This window comes from Gopherus flavomarginatus, chromosome 2 (assembly GCF_025201925.1).
Source record: "Gopherus flavomarginatus isolate rGopFla2 chromosome 2, rGopFla2.mat.asm, whole genome shotgun sequence".
Taxonomy (NCBI): Eukaryota; Metazoa; Chordata; order Testudines; family Testudinidae; genus Gopherus; species Gopherus flavomarginatus.
This window is the reverse complement of record NC_066618.1, coordinates 98,784,129-98,796,864: the sequence shown is the minus strand read 5'-3', so window position 1 is coordinate 98,796,864 and position 12,736 is coordinate 98,784,129.

Here is a 12,736-nt window from a genome sequence, read left to right as displayed (position 1 = left end):
TGCTAATTTCAACATTTGACTTGAAACAGGCCTTTTGTTGCATCTTCACCATTACTGGAGCCAACAATATGTACATCTTTTTGCTTCACTGTTCAAGGATGTTTTGTTCAAGAATCATCATCTGGCTAATATTCAAAATATTGGAATATAGCACCTAGAAATATTTGTCTTGGAATGGAAACCCTAACACTATCCTTCTGGGGCACAGTACCCAAACAGCTGGATCACTACTACTAAGTAATTCAATATAATAATCTAAAATCAAGTGTTGTACTTAGAGCGCCATCTCTATTTCCTATGTTACTCTAAGTTCTAGCTCCAAACATCTCCATACCTTGGGATTATTCAAAGCATGAGGCCAGATTCAAGATTCTTCTTCTGTAACAGGCTCAACCAAAACCCTGGAATTAAACTTGTTAGACATTGAGTGGCTTTAAAACAAACCTGAATTCTGTGTCTTGATTCAGTCTCTAAGTATAACTACATTAACACTGTATACAAGGAATTAATAGCAAACACTTTGTTTTCTCAGCGTGCTAACTGCGTTAATTGCAACTCTCTGTGCTCAGGCTTGATATGCCATTTTCCCAAATGGATGTGGGGATTGGGAGAAACAATTGAAGTTATAGTTAAAGCCAGTCCCACATCTGTTTTAATATTTTTGTGGTGAAGGGAGATGTTGGTCTGCTGAGCACCCATAGTTCTCACAGGGCTGAAGGAGGAATTGAATTTGCTCAGCACCTTTTGGGATCACACCAACTTGTGGGGAGATTAGTTAATTTACCAAGCAAGGAGAAAAGATAAATATGTAGCTCAGGGACCTTAGAGCAATGTCCTAGGAGAGGGGTTCAGCTAGCCAGGGGCAAATCTGGTTGGAAACCAAATGGAGAAAAGTCAAGATTAGGAGCTAGGGAGCGGTGGTGGAAAAGACTGTGAGAGTTTGTAGCACAGTGGCTAATCATGCCATGTCTGTATAACGTGAGGCTACACTGGGGAAAAAGACAGTAAGCAAGGGAAGCAGAGGTTCTGCCTTCCTTAACCTCACTGTGGCCCAGGTTGTCCAGAAATTCAGGCCAACAGCTAAAACCATCCAACACCTCTGTGAGGAGCTGAAGTGGAGACTATAAGAGAGACCAGCCCAACAGAGCTATGCACTCTCCAAGCAGTATATGATCTTTTTCACTAGGGTAAGAGGTTAATAAGTATTTCAGCTTTCCCAAAGGAAGCACAAAGCTGACTGCGAACGACAGAGGGAAACCTGCAGCTTTCTTGTGGCCTTTGTGACAGGCAAGAGTCTTAACCAGACACTGTGGCAAAATCCAGAAAACAAAATGTATTAACTGTCTGAAAATGACTGTGGTTGCCATGAAAGAGGAGGCCAAGGAGCTCTGCTCGCTCGCTAGAGATGTTGGGAAATTGGCAGTGCCATTGCAGCTGTGAAAAAAATATTTTTTCCAGATTAAATGTGCAAAAGTCTGTAGTTCAATTGGTCCCTGTGGGTAGTGAGGGTAGGAAACATGCTCATCTTGTAAGCCAAATATAGAACACTTCCAAATTTCTTTGCCTCATGTTCCCAAGTAACAATGGGCTTACTTTTCTCTACTTCATCTCCGTTCACTGCAACAAGTACCAATTCTCAGGGGCCAGATCTAAGCTAAATAAAACAAGCTGTGTGCAGTTACGCAATGCAGAGCAGCATTAGTGTCCAGGGATGAAAAGTCCTAAGCAGAAAGAGCTTGATGGCTCTGCATCCTATGCCATTTTTTTTAAAGAGACAGTGGCCAAATCTTGCAGTCCTAATCCAGTCAAATGTCTCGTTGAAGTCCTTGGAAGTTTTGACAGAGAAAAGACTGGAGGAGTTGGCCATGAATAAAAATTGCCTTCTTCATTCCCTTTTGAAAAATGTGGCAAAATGAGCAAAAAGTCTGCAGAAAAGTGTTAATTATGCCATCACTAAGTATACTGGTGTGATCATCCAAGTGCATGTTACAATGGTGTGGTAAATCCACACTAGCCAGACTGTTTCAACACACCCACCCATACCTCTCCTTGCTAGTCTTTCAGGCCCTATGGATTGTTGCATCTATCCCACAATTCCTGGCAATGATGCATATGTCACAGATGTATGTTTGGTTTGTTCCAGGAGAATGCTTCAAAAGCTCCTATTCCGCCCCCAAGAAGTTTTACATGCCTTATGAGGGGAAAGGCACTCTGTACCATCCTATGTGCTCACAGTATCAATGCAGTGCTCAGGGGTCGCCAGCCTCTCGCTCCCCCCAAGCAGCTAGTAGATTGACTGTGGTGCACAATATGATGAGTAACTCCATTGTACTTAGTGGGTGTGCATAGCTATAATAGAGGGCAGTACCTAGGCTTTTGGAACTATTATGCATTTGCACTGGTATAAATGATGCATGAGCCAAAATAGAATCCAGCTCCCTTTCTCAGAGCTGTGTTGACACTGCAGGGCAAATAGAAGTTAACTAGTGACAGAAATATGTTTTTACTACTTAAGTCATTATGCGACTGAATATACCCAGAGGAGATCTATTGAGTAAGAGAATACCATTCTTACTGTAGCTGCCTTTCCAAGCAGATTTGCACTTAATTATTATTTGCCTATGTTGTGCGCAGGCAGCACGCCCACCAGGTAATGATAGCTAGGGTTGTAGTTCTGATACAGGTGCTGTAGTAGGCCATTTCTTTTTTCCAGAGTAGTCATGGCACGTCTCACTCACGCTTTGATGCACATAGACTATGAGGAAAGATTTGACTGCAGGAATGGTTACCCTCAAAGGTAAACAACCTACTCAAGAGATGACAATCTGATATGACTACTGTTTAAACAAACATAACTCTATTGCTGTCATTTTAAAATATATATATATATATATAATGTGTGTGTGTGTGTATATATATATATATATATATATATATATATAGGCTGCACATTCTTGTATGCCAAGGACTATTGCTAAGATAGGATCAACCACAGCAGACTCTGTACCCCAAAAAGAAATCCAGTCCTAAGCCCCCCACCACATACACACGATATTTTTCACTTAAGGAGGCCTCAGCGCTAATGGCTGCGGGGAGAAAGACTTTCCTTTTTTCCCTGTGTCCCCATGCTAGGTTTTGTGGCTTATGTTAATGGCCAGTGTGGGCAATACTTTAGCCTTGATCCATCCGTGGCTGGAGCTAACTCTTCTGCTTTCTGTCTTTGAGATCAGTTCACCATAGGACCCTTTTGAAACCACTCACCCGGGGCCCAGGAGACCCTGTAGGAAGGCTTCAGGATGGAAAAATGTGGAGGCTTTCAAATCCTGATAGCTGGGAAGGAAAGAGGTGTGCAGATAGACTAGTGATGAGGGCTCATGCACCCATAATGTATTTTTTTAAATTACTCTGTAAAACAAGTAATATATTTTGAACTGCAGTAAACAACTGATTGTCCTTGAGTTCAGGGTACTTCGATTCAGGTGAGTTCTTTCCATGTTTGTGCATCTCACGCTGAGCATGGGAACTCTTGCTTAAGCTCAATGCAGAACTTTACAGGATCAGTATGGGACATATTAGGGTGCTGCAGAAATCTTTATTTGTAGTTCACCAGAATGGAGCTACTCCCACCCAGTCTCAACCATGAAATTAACCTAAGTGATTTGTCAGTTCAACTTCCTTTGAAGTCAGTGAGTGTCTTTCTAAAGACTTCAGTAGGAGTTGAGTTGGGCCATTTGGGTCTGTGGGCTCCCAGTGGCTAAGACAATAGAACAGTTGCACTTTAAAAAGTTAGAGAAGTAAAATATTTACTGTGACCATGAGAGCCCTCAATGCCCATGGGCAGAACTATACAGAAACTATACAGAAACTTGTATTAGGCCTGACACACTCTTCCCAACACACTGTTGTCATAATGGATATCTTGTAAAGTATCTTGTGTAAGCTAGTAATGCGCTGGTCAGGAATAACCTTGTGTGATGGATGTACAAATCGGGTACAAAGAGTTATTTGTACATGCTGGAAATATGTTCTTATGTGTGTGTTGGAACCAGTCCATAAACTAGCCTGCTAGACAAAGGAATATGGATTTGCCTGTCTGACCAGCTTGATTGCAGAGAGAGGACAATGAAGGTACCTTTACATATAAGGTAAACAGAGCAAAGGACAATGGACTTTGGGGAAACATAAGGGGAGCAAAAAGACATTTGTTATCCATGATTTAGGGAACAAAGGGGATGGCATCCTCTGAGTCTGTGCAAATGATGGGTGCTATATGTGAATTAGATCAACTTTTGAGTAGTTCTTAGGCAATTCTTTTCATGGCTGTTAATTATATTAAAAAAAAATTAAACCAAGTAGGTATTTTTAAATTTAATGGAAGATGCCTGTAGTGCTAAACAGGCACCGTTTACTAAATCTAAATAAATTAAATTGAGAGGTAGAGAGGGGAAGACCATGCTTGCACCTATATTGAGTGCATAGCCATCATTTTCCACTATGGCTCCCATACTCATTGTCCTACTGGTTCTTTCTATTTCTGGAACCCCAGACAGCAGCAGTTGTTCATCACATCTCCTTCCATCTGCAGCTATCCAGGAGACTGCAGCCTGTCCTTTCTGATGAAGACCATATCCCAGTTATCCACCTCAGTATAATGAGGTATAGCTCACACTTGTGGTCCTCATGCTGCATTACCAATAATTCAGTTTCAGGTGTAGTATTCAAGAGCTTGGAATCTTTAAAATGCTGCGTGATTTTGGGACCCAGTTATCTGAGAGATTGCCTATCTGTAGCCTGCCACAACAACTACGGTGCACTGTGGCATTTTAGGCATCTGAAGATAGCACTCAGCATTCTATAGTGAGCAATAGGACATTGTCAGCTGAAGCCTGTGAAACTTGTATGGCTTTCAGACCCTGAGTTTGAGCTTTGGATCCGGCTGCAAGGTTTCAATCAGGATTTGGACTGAAAATTTCCCCTGTATTTGTTGGTGGTGGTGGTCATGGTGATGGTTTTTGCTCTGGTTCACTGGTTTCTCAGAAAAGCTATGATTTTATGAAGAGCAGGATAGTTTGAGTCAGTTTGGGGGGTTATATAATTTTAATAATTGTTGTCCCAACACCCCACATACCTTTGCTATAAACATTGTATGAGACAATTAAGGAAAATAAACCCAGGCCTCTATGAAGTGCTTTGGCTGCTTAGCTCTCTGTTAAGTGTTTGAAGTTAAATCTGGCAACTCTGCAATTGTCAAAACACACATCTGTGTTTACTGAGTATCCTACGTCTTGAGTGAAATTTATAAAAGGGCTCCCCTTCTTTCACACAAGCTGCCAGGGATAATTTCGACACACACAGTCCCAGATGAAAGTGATGCTGATGAATAATTCTGCTAATAGTGCCTTTGGGGGTTGTCTAATTAAACAGAGTAGTTAAGCTCTCAGCTTCATGCAGTTCAAAGGTTACTCTTCATAGCCTCACTTATTCACAGCTCAAGCATGGCATTATATTTTTTTAAATTTGTTGGTAGCATAATTATGAGGTTTTAGAATCGCCAAACTGCAAATTGAGGAAAAGCAGCAAACTCTGGTAAAAACTTGAATACAAAAGACTTTGCATGAGGTAAACACGGACAAGGCAACCCATTGGCTCATGTCATATTCAAAACACAACACACATTAAAATAATAGCTTGGTGTGGTCCACTGGAGTAAAGCCCATGAGAAAATGGAGTGTTTTAGCAGAAAGAGAGGATACATGATGGAACATGCAGCTGTTAGAGAGAATCACACACCTCCGGTTCGTAGTAAGGTCCAAGGAAAGTAGCGAAGTCCTTCAAGCAGCCAAAAGTACAGCTATCTCACAAGTGTATGCCCTAGAGTGTGTTGCTCCATTTATAATTTTATTATTTGAATAATATGGTTGAGTTGTGCAGTTGGCGCCTAGACACTGCAGTAAAATGTTTAATAATAATTATCATTAATTGCATGAGTTGGAACTTTAGTCAATGGGATTGCTCTCTTGGTCCTAGCCATTTTATACTTAATCTTTTTATGCTAAAAAGAATTATTTTGCACCCCTAAGAGAAGTTCTCAGTATTTTTCAAGCAAGCTATTTACCACTCTAACTTATTTAGGTTTGTTGTAATGTGGATTAATTGCTTAGTTGACAAATAAAAGATATTATTTTAAATTTTTTTTGAATTTTTATTAAGAATAGGAAGTAGGCCAAAGTAGAGTCCATTTATCCATTCACCCCACTCGTGTTCAGAGTCTTTAGGTTGAGATAAAAGGGATTCTGTGAACTACTTGATGTTTTCGTTTTGCAATCAAAAAAAGCCCCAACCAATAATATGGCATGTAGCTATGAACAGTAGTCTGTTTTCTGCATATTGCACCTTTAAGTTTCTAAGAATTTATCTGCTGGAGGTATCTACCATTTAATGCTCAGTTGATGCAACCTACTAGGGAGAAGAAATACAATGTGCTCTCTTCTGAAGACTTCACTCTTATAACTTATCATCTTTCTTAGCATGGGCAGTGTTTGAACCCCTTCCTTCAGGGAGGCTAGCTCCCACCCAAGGTGCCCCGCCCCTTCCACTCAAGGCCCCACCTTGCCCCACCTCTTCCATCCCCTCCCACCCCACCATGGCCGGAGGAACCCCAGCTGAACCACGCCAAGGACTGGTCCCCCCCCCCCCCCAGCTGCCCTGAGCTCCGGCCTGCCAGCCAGCCCACCCTAACCACACTGGCCAGCAGGCCTGAGCGCCTACCCAGGCCAACAGCCAGCCCAAGCACTGGCCCGACCCATCAATCAGCCCAAGCCCTGAGCTCCATGCCACTGGCCAGAGCTGAGCCCCCACTGGCTTCAGGGGGGAAAGAGCAAGGGCGGGGTGTGTGGGTGGCCCCATGGCCTGGGTTAGGGGAGACTTAGCCTCCCCTGGTCTATTATACCCATCGCCCATGTTTCTCAGACATTGTCTATTGAGTTCTATACTTGAGCTAAATAGGGACACTCAGAGCTTGCTCCTGTGATGCGCTCTTTAAGATAGCTTTGAGATGAATTTTCATGTAATGCTTATACCATAAGGAATCTGGCTTTCTACTGCCTCTCACCTTGATCAAGTTCCTTACACCTGTGTGAGATGTTACCATTTTCATTCAGTAGCTTTTTACAACAACTTTGCAAAAGTGTAAACTATACAAGGAGAAAGGCAGCGGAGAGCCAGGCCTACCAGATTATGGGAGAGGGTTGCAAAAATCCAAACCAAATGAACATTGTGGGGAAGCAAAGATGGTTGAGGCAGATGGCAAACGTGGACAGGACTTGCCTAAAACAATTGTGGAATTCTTCAGGGCTTGTCTGAGGCTTTACTGCATCTCTGTTGCAGTTGCTTTTGGGCTTCATGCTTTACAAATCCCTAGCATGCTCTAGCCTGTAGCAGTTTGAGCCTGGTAAAATGTTATATTGTGTCATTAACTGCTAAAAATCCCCCTCGCCCTCCCCCATAAATACATCTGCATAACCAGTCACCAAAGAGACTTTTCCAAGGTAGAAATTTGATTCTGTGGACATAAAGACCAGCCCTGACGAAAAATCCCGTGGAGTTTAATAGAGATGCTACCACAAAGATTCTATAGAAATTACTCTTAAAAATCTAGAGAATTTAATAGAAAAATATAATTTCTATGGGTTTGTAACCACCGATAGAATTCAATAGTAGTGGTATATATTCTGTAGCATATGTCTAATAGGGAAATGTCTGGGCCAATCTTCTCTCTGATACACAGTGTCACCTCTTCAGATATTTTTCCCCTTCACTGTTGTGAGGATGGCTCTCGTTTCCAGTATTTAGAATGTATCTTAATGTGGTCCCTACTCTTATTTCCTAGTGATTTGTGATTTTTTTTTAATGGCCCTTTTTGCTGCCTGGCGTGCCGTTCTTGTTTTGCGTCTTTGAATGAGTGACGGGCTCCCAGAGATCCAGGAAGTTTGCCAACGTATACAGGCTAGGAGGGTGTCTCCAAAACAGAGGCCTTCCAGCAGAAACAGAAAGGTTGGCAAGTGTGGACTGGCAGTCCTGAGAAATACAGCCACTTGTTTATTCAAACCACAAGCACAGTGCAACCAAAATGTAATAGGAAGAGAACCTGAGACATAAGCCCTTGTATTAGAGAGCTGGTATGAGGCAGGACCTGCTTACAAAATCTGGCTGATATTGCAGAAATACACATTCCTAAGAAGTGCTAGTCACAGAATACTTACGCAAACACATCTCGATATTAAGTGGTACCAGAGCCCTCCAATATTAAGGATTGTACAAATACATTTCCTAAGGATAACAGGAACACACTGACCCCTCCTAAAAGATAAGGTCAGGATGACCATATGTAATAGAGATGTTTTGACTGAACCAACATGTACAAGGTAATGGGTGATAGTTACTGCCCCCTGATGTGGCTAGTTATCTCAGAGGGGCAGTGCTAACTTGCTTCTATTGGGGTATAAAGATGTATCTCAAAGGGAATATTTTTATCTAGCCTGAGGAGGAACGGAAAGTCGCATTGCTCACTGAGCTGGTCCATTGTTATGGACATGCATGTATTAGTGGTCTGGTGGAGTCTGCAGGATGATAGTACTGTGCTTCATTGACAATAAACCTGGCTGGTTGCCTTCGTCCCTGAATGGTTCTTGCGGTCATTGGGCGGTTTGCTCAAGGTCTACTGTGCCAGCTGTCTGCGCAGGGCTGAGGTGGCAGACGGAACACACACGCATGCATCCAAACGTCTAACCACACTGGTGACCCACGACCACTGATCAGGTAAGTAAGTGAGCTGTCCTTCGTAGGAATCATGATCTAACATGGCAGAAAACCACAAGCTAGGGAACTCCCTCATCCCCTCCCTGCAAATCCCCAAAGATAGCAAGCATAAAAACAGAATATAACATTGAAAACAGCTGTAAAAATTTTACCAAAAAGAGATGTGCCATCCCTTGTTATAAATATTTGTGGTCAACAGCAGGCTTCAGGTAGTTCCCCTGTGCCTGAAGAATGGGATAGAAATGGAAAAAGGTGGTCCTAGCAAAATTAAAAGATAAAATGGGGTCCACTGCATTGCAACCACCACCATATAATTAAATACACTTTCTGGTAAAACCTAAACTGGGACCTAGACTGGTAGCAGTCAGAATGGGACAAGTAAGTGCACAGAAGGAAATGAAGGGGAAAATAGAACAGTTCAGAAAGCACATCAGGAGACAGGAGCTGTGACTCAATTGCAGGAGAGTGAATAAAAAAGAACTTCAAAGTGAAAAACAACAATTGAGCAGGTTAACACCTAGAATTGATGCATTAACAGATGGAATTGCCCAAAAACAGTTAACTAAAGCATGTAAGAGCACTCCCACAATCCATTTGGCATGCAAACAAAAGCAACAGATATTGAGGGAACAAATTCAGGTTTTGCAAGAGCAGGTAATGACCCGCACTTTCCTTTCAAAGCCAGGATAAAAACGAGGAGTGCAGGTTCCCAACTGCTTTAACTCCTGGAGCCACACTCCTTGCTGGCTAAAAATATAACCACCTTTCTCAAATATTTTTACATACTGGCTAAGTTTTCCTTTATACCCTTTCTCAGTTTGCTAAACTTGCTGCTGCTGTTGCTGCTGCCTGTATCTTAAGGTAACTTTATGGAGTTAATCTCTCTTGGCTCGGGTCTTGCTACCTTCCTAGGTTAGTCTTCACCCCCCTTTCTCTGCCTTTCCTCACTTCATCTCTCTCTCTCTCTCTCTCTCAAAAGTTATGGCCTCAGGTCACAGGTGTTCAGCAGCCAAAGGCTCACTCTTGAGGGCACAGATTCAAAAGGCTGTTTTTTTGAGTAATCAGAGGTGGGAATTTGCAATCATCTTCCCCCTAGATAGTCTCCAGGAAACCCACTTCTTTCATTCCAAAAGTCCATTCTTGTGTGGCACATGGATCAGTATAGTCCTTGGAATATCCAGGTCTCATGTCTGTCACATCTCTCCCCTTGAGAGGTTACATACAGTCCTATCCCCCCAGTAATATATAAACAATTCATTTAATACAATGGACTCCAGAGATACTTGCACTTAATTCAGTATAGTCTCACTGTCTGGATGTTGCAAAGGCCAAAAATATAACTGGATTCAAAAAAAAGAATTAGATAAGTTAGGACGATCAATGGCTACTAGCCAAGGTGGTCAGGGATGCAACCCCATGCGCTGGATGTCCCTAAACCTCTGACTGCTAGAAGCTGGAACTGGATGACGGGATGGATCACGATAAATTGCTCTCTATTTCTTTCCCTCTGAAGCATCTGGCACTGGCCTCTGTTGGAATACGGGATACTGGGCTAGATTGGCAATAAGAATGGCCATACTGGATCAGGCTAATATCCTTATTCCCTAGTGTCTACTTACAGCATTTGCCCATGTTTACCAAACATTGCTACCTTTTCCCCTTATACTCTGGATAGAGTTTAAGGCCAGAAGGGACTACTAGATCACCTCATCTTACATCCTGTATGTCACAGGTCACCAACACCACCTAGCACTTGCACACCAACAAACCCAACAATGGAAGTAGGACCAAAGTAAATGAGACCCTCAGAAGACTAGATTATGATGTGAAATAGGTAGAGAATAGAAAGGACTGTGGCCTGAGGCCCCTGCAGTGAAAGGGAAATGATTAAGTGGGAGAGACCCAGATAATCCTGGCAAGTGACCCGTACTCTCACATTGCAGAGGAAGGTGGAAAAAAAACCCCAGGTCACTGCCAATCTGACCTGGAGGAAAATTCCTTCCCAATTCGATATATAGAGATCAGTTAGACCTTCAGCGTATGAGCAAAAACCAGCCAGTCAAGCACCTGCGAGAGAGAGATTGTGCTCAGTGCCACCTCACAGCCCTTGTCCACCCTACCCAGCATCCCATCTCCAGCCATGGCCATTCCTGATGCTTCAGAGTAAGGAGATGAAAGAATCTCCCACAATAAACTAGGGAGAGAAAAAATCCCTTTCCAGCCCCTGCCTATGGCTGGCTGAAACTTTGAAGCATGAGCTTGAGGAACATAAACTGGAATTGGGGCCCAGGGCTATGGAGCCCTGCCCACCACCATCACAAAGCAACTGGCTTTATACAATTGCACTCATAAATTTGTCCAGCTCTCTTTTAAAACTAATTCAGTTCTTTGCCCATAGAACTGATGGGAGGCTGTTCCAGAATCTTGCCCCTCTGATGGTTTGGAAAATAAAAGGTTTCTGCTTGAATTTGTTCATAGATAATTTATATCCATTTTTTTTTTGTACCAACATTGTCTTTTAGTTTAAATAGCTCTTCACCCACCCTGGTATTTTTCTCTTTAATGTATTAAAAGAGAGAAATCATACCCCCTCTCGGCCTTCTTTTTGCAAAACTACACAAGCCAAGTTCTTCCAGTCTCCTCTCAATCTAGTAGCTCTTTTTTGCACCTGTTCCAGTTTAAATTCATCTGTCTTGAACATGGGTGACCAGAATTGTACACAGTATTCCAAATGATGTCTAACCAATGCCTTGTACAATGGCATTAATACTTCTCTATCTTTACAGGAAATTCCTCGCCTAATACAAGGTAGGATAGAATTTACCTTTTGCATAGCTGCATCATATTGATGGCTTATAATCATCCTGTGATCAACCCACACACCCAGGTCTCTCTCCTTCTTTGTTGCTTCCAACTGATGAACCCTTGGCTTCTAGCAGAAATTCTCGTTATTAGATCCTAATTGCTTGACCTTGAGCTATGTACTATTGACATTCCATTTCCGCCACTCCTGTCTTCAAGTTCATCCAGATCTTCCTATATACTGTTCTGATCCTCCTCTGTATTGTCAATGCCTCCCAAATTTGTAGTGTCAGTAAATTTCATCAGCGCCCTCTTACTTTTTGTGCCAACGTCATTTAATAAAAATTATTGAATACGATTGGTTCCAAGACTGATCCTTGAGGAACTCCACTGATAACCTCTTTCCAGTCCGATAATTCACCTTTCAGCACAATCCTTTGCATTCTCCCCTTTAGCAAATTACTTATTCTCCTTATGATCCCCATTTTCCCTAATGTAACTAATAACGTCCCATGTTGTAACATGTCGAATGCTTTACTGAAATCCAAATATATTAGATCTATTGTACTTCCCTTGTCTAAAAAATCAGTTATTTTCTCAAAGAAGGAAATCAGGTTAGTCTGGCATGATCTACCTTTAGTAAGCCCATGTTGCATTACATCTCCATTACCATTTACCTCGACAAATTTAATTATTCTTCCCTTCACAGTTTGCTCTAAGACCTTGCGTACTACAAAGGACAGATTTACAGGTCTGCAGTTGCCCACATCAGTATTTTCCCTTTCTGAAATATAGGTACAACGTTAGCTACGCTCCAGTCATGTGACACTACCACCGAATAGATAGATCTTTTAAAAATCCTTACTACTGGACTAGCAATCTCATGTGGCAGTTCTTTCGGGATTCTGGGATTGAAGTTATCTGGGCTTTCTGATGTGAGCGCATTAAGCTCCTTAATTTTTTTTTTCCACCTCAGATGTGGTAATTTCCATTTCTAGACACTCAATTCCATCAGCCCTACTGCCTTCATGCCCATATTATCATAATTATTGAAAACTGGGGCCAAGTATCTATTCAGGTTTGGGGCCAACAAGGAGGGCCATACCTAGATTATCTT